This window comes from Vulpes lagopus, chromosome 2, assembly GCF_018345385.1.
Source record: "Vulpes lagopus strain Blue_001 chromosome 2, ASM1834538v1, whole genome shotgun sequence".
Lineage (NCBI taxonomy): Eukaryota > Metazoa > Chordata > Mammalia > Carnivora > Canidae > Vulpes > Vulpes lagopus.
The window spans coordinates 82,251,212-82,259,052 of record NC_054825.1 but is presented as its reverse complement, the minus strand read 5'-3'; the positions used below and the strand labels follow the sequence as shown (position 1 = coordinate 82,259,052).

The window sequence follows — 7,841 nt, the reverse complement described above, 5'->3', positions numbered from 1 at the left end:
TGTATGTGCCAGCTGAAGACTGACAATATTTAAGCAAAAATTTTGTAAAGTAGTTCTGTAATCAAAAGGTTGGCCAAACTGGAAACTGATTTCAGAGCCTGATAGAATTTTTTTTTAAAGGCCTTCTCCCCTAAGTTAAAATTAGAGCAATGTACCAGATAGAAGCAAACTGCAGATAAGGTTGTTGGATAGGTGGATCATTCCATTAGATTATTTAGATTACAACCAAATTCTTTTTTTTTTTTTAAGACAGGGAATACTTTATTCAAACCCATCAGAGAAATGGACAGCTTGGGTCTGTAACAGAGCATTGTGTTTTAAAGCATAGGTCAGTAATTGTATATGAGAGTATGCACTGCTACATACAAATTAACTGATCAGAGCACAACTTTTCAATGTTCAAAACAGAATAAGCTTCCCTGTAAAAGCAGCACCTTTGTGACATTTTTAACTTTAGTATTCCTCTCCTTCTTCTTCACCCTCTCCTTCAACAGAATCCACACCAACCTCCTCATAATCCTTCTCCAGGGCAGCCATATCCTCACGGGCCTCAGAAAACTCTCCTTCCTCCATGCCCTCACCCACATACCAGTGAACAAAGGCACGCTTGGCATACATCAGGTCAAACTTGTGGTCTAGGCGAGCCCAGGCCTCAGCAATGGCTGTGGTGTTGCTCAGCATGCACACAGCTCACTGTACTTTGGCCAGGTCTCCACAGGGTACCACAGTGGGAGGCTGGTAGTTAATGCTCACTTTGAAGCCAGTGGGGCACCAGTCCACATATTGGATGGTACGCTTGGTCTTGATGGTGGCAATGGCAGCATTGACATCTTTGGGAACCACGTTGCCACGTTACAACAGGCAGCAAGCCATGTTTTTACCATGGCGAAGGTCACATTTCACCATCTGGTTGGCTGGCTCAAAGCATGCATTGGTGATCTCTGCTACAGAAAGCTGTTCATGGTAGGCTTTCTCAGCAGAGATGATAGGGGCATATGTGGCCAGAGGGAAGTGGATGTGGGGATAGGGCACCAGGTTGGTCTGGAACTCAGTCAGATCCACATTCAGGGCTCCATCAAATCTGAGGGAAGCAGTGATGCAGGACACAATTTGACCTATCAACCTGTTTAGATTAGTGTAGGTTGGGCGCTCAATATCGAGGTTTCTATGACAGATGTCATAGATGGCCTCATTGTCTATGATGAAGGCACAATCCGAGTGCTCCAGGGTGGTGTGGGTGGTGAGGATGGAGTTGTAGGGCTCTACTACAGCTGTGGACACCTCGGGGGCAGGGTAGACGGAGAACTCTAGCTTGGACTTCTTGCCATAATCGACAAAGAGACGTTCCATCAGCAGGGAGGTGAACCCAGAACCCGTTCCCCCTCCAAAGCTGTGGAAAACCAAGAAGCCCTGAAGACTCGAACACTGGTCAGCCAGTTTCCGAATTTGGTCCAAGACAAGGTCAATGATCTCCTTGCCAATGGTGTAGTGCCCTCGGGCATAGTTATTGGCAGCATCTTCCTTGCCTGTGATGAGCTGCTCAGGGTGGAAGATGTGGCGGTAGGTGCCAGTGCGAACTTCATCAATGACTGTGGGCTCCAGGTCTACAAACACTGCCCTGGGCACATGCTTGCCAGCGCCAGGCTCACTGAAGAAGGTGTTGAAAGAGTCATCTCCTCCCCCAATGGTCTTGTCACTTAGCATCTGGCCATCGGGCTGAATGCCGTGTTCCAGGCAATAGAGCTCCCAGCAGGCATTGCCGATCCGGACACCTGCCTGGCCAACGTGGATCTAGATACACTCACGTATGGTTGCTGCTTGGCGGCTGCCGGGCGGATGGCGGAGAAGAGGAGAAGTTGTTGCTTCTTACAGCGCGACTCTTAGGCGGTCGATGTAAGAGAACCTGCCAAATTACAACCAAATTCTTTGAAGAATTGAGAACAACTGACCTTACCTTACAAATCTTTTGCAAAAGTAGAAATGTAGCTCCAGAGCAAGTTTGAATTGTACCCATTCCTTTTCACCAATCCCCAAACCTCCCTTCTTTATCTCAAAACATTTGTAACCTCTCTGGAAACTTATCCAGATCATTCCCAATTTCTAAGACTGAACTTTAAGAAAAACACACAAATAGAAGCCATTTTAAAAAATACAAATGGCACCCTTGCCCAAAATCTAGCCCATGGCCTCTATAAGGTTACTTGTCAAGGACAAATATAAATCTTACATGTCTTCTCCACCAATATTAGGAGAAAAAAACTAGCCATATGAGCAGCTAAGCTTAATTCTTCCCATCTGCAAAAAAAAAAAAAAAACAAAAACAAAAAAAAAAAACAAAAAAAAAAAAACAAAAAACAACACCAGTTTGGATCCAAGTGTTCTTTTATAAACTAGTGAGTTTTGCATTATTATACTTCTTATAGCTCAAAATTTTAAAACAATAAAGTGTTTGCCTATTCTGTCTGTATGTCCCAATATATGTGTTGTCGATGTGTGGTATTTTCTACCTCTGGATGATATTGCCAAAATTCATTTGCAAAAGAGTACTATTTAATTGGACCTAAAAATCCATGCTTAGGGATCCCTGGGTGGCTCAATGGTTTAGCACCTGCATTTGGCCCAGGGCGTGATCCTGGAGTCCCAGGATCGAGTCCTGCATCGGGGTCCTGGCATGGAGCCTGTTTCTCCCTCTGCCTGTGTCTTTGCCTCTCTCTTTCTCTCTGTCTCTCATGAATAAATAAATAAAATATTTCTTAAAAATCCATGCTTATACAAATTAGACTCTCAGAAATATAACAGAAATTCAGCCCAGATGTTTTTCAAGTTCATGTGTTCTAGGATTAATCTTTAATAAGTAAAATCTAATTGGAGTTTGTTGGTTTAACTAAAGCAGAAATGTTTTTTAGTTTACAGCCTTAAATATAATACTTTTGGTTTACTTACATGCAGTATAAGTCAAATAAGCTCATGTTCTATCACAGAATTTGTCAGCATGAAAGGTCACTTAAAGATGGTGCTTAGCTGTTTAATGCAGTGTGGTGTTTTAACAACTAATCTAAACATATTTAAACAAATGAATTAAATAGATGTATATAAACATTTATAAACGAACTTTTCAATGAAATTTGTCTACTTAGTTTTCACAGATCTTTTTGGTATCTTAAAACCAAAGAGTTTTGCCAAGTTAAATTAGATGATGGATAGTCATTAAATGTCTAGATCATTTCCAAATAAGACAAAATACTAAAAATAATTACTGAACATGGGTTTATGTGCTTTGGCTTCTTATTACAGAGAAACTGGAAAATTAGAAAAAGCATATGCCTCTAGAAACTTTGAAATTTGCAAAATCTAAAGAATGCTAGTATAAGTTCATACTTGCTTATACTTAGCTTTTACTAGAAATTAAGGTTTCAAAGGGTTAAGAAAAATTCTAATATATGTAATTAAAGCCACTAAGGTATGTGGAAAAGGGATCTTTGAAAAGATTTTTTTAATATGTAATCAAGCTGGCTTTCCTGCAAAGTCAGTAGCAGTAGAATCTATAAAAATTGTGGCACACATGGATGAAGTCCATTCTGCTGCTGCTTCTTTAAAAAAAAAAAAAAGACCTCTTGGTATCATACTTTTGCCATCCAAATGCCTTATAACATGGCAATAGCATGCTCCTAAATCAGAGATACTAAGATGGGGAAACAATGGTTGAAAATTAATAGGCTGGGACTATGGGAAACCCAAGATAGTTACTTGGTTCTTCCTGGATCCCTGGAAAAATCCCATTTTTCAGCGTTTGCATTCCTTCACCCACCACAGTACATTTCAAATTACTCAAATTATAAATAGATGTTGTTGGGGAGACTTTTATAAAATTGTGAAAATAGTCTACCAGCAATGCCTGACCTCTCAGGTCCATAATCCTGAAACAACCATTTTTATCCCCACAGGCCTCAGCAATTACAGCAACCTGTCATTTTACCTGAAACAGACAAACCTGTGTATTATGAATACTTTCAAGCTTCCCTTTGGAATATGCCCAGAAATGCATTTGGAGTTATCTTTGTTTTTTCTGTCGTTGTAAATTTAGGTTCTGGAATTGGCGTTTGGTGGTGTGAAATGTTGCTCACGAGTGGCCAGAACTCCTCTTCCTAAAGGATTTTGAGATTGAGGAACACCTGTATAACCTCCCCTCTATGCCTTGGTTCTAGTTCCTCCCTCTGAGTTGAATAACCATTTTTTATTTTTTATTTTGTTTTTGTTTTAGTTGGTGCTCTGACGCTTAATCTCAGTACCCTTTACTCTTGTCAAATTTTGATAAAACGTGCCATTTTCTTTGGTAAGAGAAAGCAGGTCTCATGTCTGCCAGAACACAATTTATATGCCTTATTGGCTCCATTAAACTTTTAAAAAACTTAAAAAAAAAAAAGAGTCCTCCCTCTGGACTCTTTAAAACCTGCAGCTGGACATCATTCAACTGCTACTTAGTACAAGTTATCAATATGTTCTTGTTACTGTACATATGGTTTCTGGATGGGTTGAAGCTTCCCCCTGCCCTAAAACTGATACCCTCACAGTGGCAAAGGAAATGTATTTTCCATTTAGGGTGTACCTCCCATGATCTTCAGTGATCAAGGAACTCACTTTACTAGGCAAATAATATGATGCTCAAGCCTGTCATCAACAGGTTAAAGAAACCTTTCCAGATGCCAATTCAAAGAACCTTGTTGCTCACAGTTTAGAGCCTGGTAACTGAGTATTCTGGAAATACCATCAGAGGAAGATAACCCTTAAGTTCCATTTAAAGGGACCTTATAAAGTGCTCTTGACCACTGACACTGCTGCAAAAAGCCTTGCGTACAGATCACACAGCTAAAGACTCCACCTAACACTTGGTCCTGTTTAGACACTGGAGACCTCTGAATCAAAGTGACAGGGAAGAGAAGTATTTGACATTTAGGTAGACTGCTTCCAGTCACGACGATGGATCGACTTCCTGCTTAAAAGAACATGAAACCTGGGATCCCTGGGTGGCGCAGCGGTTTGGCACTTGCCTTTGGCCCAGGGCGTGATCCTGGAGATCCGGGATCGAATCCCACGTCGGGCTCCCAGTGCATGGAGCCTGCTTCTCCCTCTGCCTGTGTCTCTGCCTCTCTCTCTCACTGTGTTCCTATCGTAAATAAATAAAAATTAAAAAAAAAAAAAGAACATGAAACCCTTTTCTTCTTTTCCCTTCCTTAACTCTGGCATTAGCCTCAAGAGATAAGACCCTCACTGTATCTCCTAAGTCGTTGCTAAGGTGCGTAACCTCTAGAATTTAGAATAACCTTTTATTTCAGACTGCTAGGAGAAAATCTAACTGAGCCCCTCCCTTTTCACAAACAAATAAAGCATTTCATTGACTGACTCCCCTAAATTTACAACATCAAATTAGAAAGCACCTATCAGGAGGCTTTCGTGACTTGGATTCACTCCTTTCACCTTGTTGAAAATGTAAATGATAAATGTAAATGAGGCTATGATCAGGGATTTCTCCCTAATTCTTGAAATTATTGAAAAATCCACTGCTAAAGCAATAGCTATGCACAAAGATCCGTAGACTCCCTGGCCAAAGTTGTTCTTGATAATAGAATAGCCCTTAATTATCATTTAGCTGAGCAAGGGAAGTGTCTATGCTATGGCCAACACTATCTAGCTATACCTGGATTAATACTTCTGGAGAAGTTAAAACTCAATTACATAAGATCACCGAGTGAGCCACTTGGCTCAAAAAGGTGACTCCTGCACCTTTTTTATTTATTTATGATTTATTTTATTTTGATTGGCTTGGGTCTTGGGGACCTCACTACAAAGTGCATTGCAAACATTGGGAATTGTTCTGTTCATAGTGATCATAATGATCTCCCTGGGGTGGTATATTAAATACATATTTGTAGTCACCAATCAAGTGAATGATCTCCCTAAGCCTGGACTGTCAGAAAAGGAACCAAGAGAATGACCAAATGAAAAAACATAAACCTGAAGCATGACCTGTGAATTTCACAGAGGTTAAGCAAAAACATCATGACTACAGACATCATACAAAGGGAACAATAAAAACTGCAAGAACTTCAGAGAGGTGGCATAGAGTGGCACCAATGCCTTAAACTGTTATCACATCTCTCAATTAAGCTGAGAGGCTGACCAAAGTGGTAGGGTGGTGATGAGGTTGTTAAAAAGAAAACCATACACTCAAAATGAAGTCACTTATGCTTAGCCACATCACTAAACCAGGGCTTAATACCTACTACAATTGCACTTTCAGCCTTCCCCAGAAATGTAATCTTAACCAGGAAGTCAGGAATTTTCTGGTCAATGCCATTGAGGTCATCTGTCACATGGGCCCCCTTCATTCCCCAAAGAAAGGTATATTCACCTGAAATAATTCTTTTTTCTGTTTATGACTTTTTTGTCCTGCCTTTAAAAATCTTCCCTTAGGGATCCCTGGGTGGCGCAGCGGTTTGGCGCCTGCCTTTGGCCCAGGGCACGATCCTGGAGACCCGGGATCAAGTCCCGCGTCGGGCTCCCGGTGCATGGGGCCTGCTTCTTCCTCTGCCTGTGTCTCTGCCTCTCTCTCTGTGATATCATAAATAAAAATAAATAAATCTTTAAAAAAAAAAGTTAAAAAAAAAAAACATCTTCCCTTACTGGAACCCTGTGGAGCTCCCCTTTCCTTGCTAGATGGGATGTTGATTTATGAATGAATAAAACCAATAAGGGCTTAAAATTTACTTGACTAAATTTTTTGTTATTTAACAGCACTAAATAAGACAGTTCTGCTCTTTGCCATCATGGAGTTTTAATTTTATGCAGAGGAAAAATGTTAACCAACCAATTATTCTTAAATTTCCATTATCATAAGTGCAGCAAAAAACAAAGTATGGGCAACTGTGGCTTTGTATATTAATCCCACCAACTGATCCTTTTTGAAGAACAGAGAAAGCCTCCCTGAGTAAGTTCATATCTGTTTAATATTTGAATATATTTACTTAAGGTGAATCCTAGATGTTGCCCTTTATTTTCATGTTTGATAGTTTTTCCAAGTTTTACCTAATCAGGCACAGAGGAAAATAATTCAGAGTCTTATTTGAAAAGATCAGGCATAACTTGAGGTTTGCTTTTCTTATTTCCTTACCTTCCGGTCTATTATAAATTGTGTCTTTCCTCTTTCAAATTCTGTTATGTTTTTGTTACTCTGATAACTTACTAATAAACCAATAAATTAGAAAAATCAGTTATGGGAGATCCCTGAGTGGCTCAGTGGTTTAGAGCCTGCCTTTAGCCAAAGGGCGCGAACCTGGAGTCCCGGGATCAAGTCCTGCGTCAGGCTCCCGGCATGGAGCCTGCTTCTCCCTCTGCCTGTGTCTCTGCCTCTCAATCTCTCTCTCATGAATAAATAAGTAAAATAAAAAAAGAAAGAAAGAAAAATCCGTTAACTATGAAACATTGTCATAAGGGAAAAAAGCATCAGGAAAGAGCAAATATAGTGATGTTCACTTTCTGTATTTTGTACTTTGGCAAGCTTTACAAATTCCAATTAACTTTATTGGGGATGAAAAGAATTATGGCCAAATGACCCTCTGAGTATAAGAGGGTAGGACTATTTGACCTCTGATTATAAGGATGTGAAATCTGTGTCCAGTTCCTCAAATCTTTCTTTGATAGTTTTCAATGAATTTGTTAGGAATATTTTTTTTCCTTAGTTTAAGTTGGTCATATAAAAATATTGCTTAAAAATAAAGAGTCTTCTGCCTGAGTGGCCATAACTATTAGCTTATACTTGTGATGATGGCATACTTTATCCCTTA

At 39.9% G+C, this 7,841-nt stretch overlaps 1 pseudogene; it reads right to left on the bottom strand.

Moving 5' to 3' along the window:
* Window positions 1–233: 233 nt before the first annotated feature.
* Window positions 234–1,902, bottom strand: LOC121475886 (annotated as a pseudogene).
* Between the last annotated feature and the right edge of the window lie 5,939 nt (window positions 1,903–7,841).